A 417-nucleotide genomic window follows, 5' to 3' on the forward strand; every position below is an offset into this window, starting at 1 on the left:
GGTAACTAGTTGATCCTGGGGAGGACAAGAACATCACTTTCCTTAAACTATTCGTACTGTTTCTCAAAATGAAAACAAAACTTCGATTCAAGGCTCATTTTAATGTTTAAATATTATGAAGTGTCTTTCCTACAATTGAATGGTAAAATGTTTTGAGCCAAATGCTATTAATTCAAGAACCAGGTCTGACATTTCTAAAACAGTGAACATTTATATATAAAGTATATACATTTGAAAGTATTTTTCAATCATATATAGTTATTCTAATGAACATATTAACATAAGAATCCCAAATGGGGGAAAAATGGAAATAAATTATGATCAAATCTCAGAGCTATCTGTTGGAAGAAAAAAAATAGAAAGTTGGTTATAACAGTATAAAGGCTTCAGCTTAAAATAAGTAAGTGACCCATTTGG

This window comes from Mustela putorius, unplaced genomic scaffold (genome assembly GCF_011764305.1).
Source record: "Mustela putorius furo isolate JIRA1106 unplaced genomic scaffold, ASM1176430v1.1 tig00004041_pilon_pilon_pilon, whole genome shotgun sequence".
NCBI lineage: Eukaryota > Metazoa > Chordata > Mammalia > Carnivora > Mustelidae > Mustela > Mustela putorius.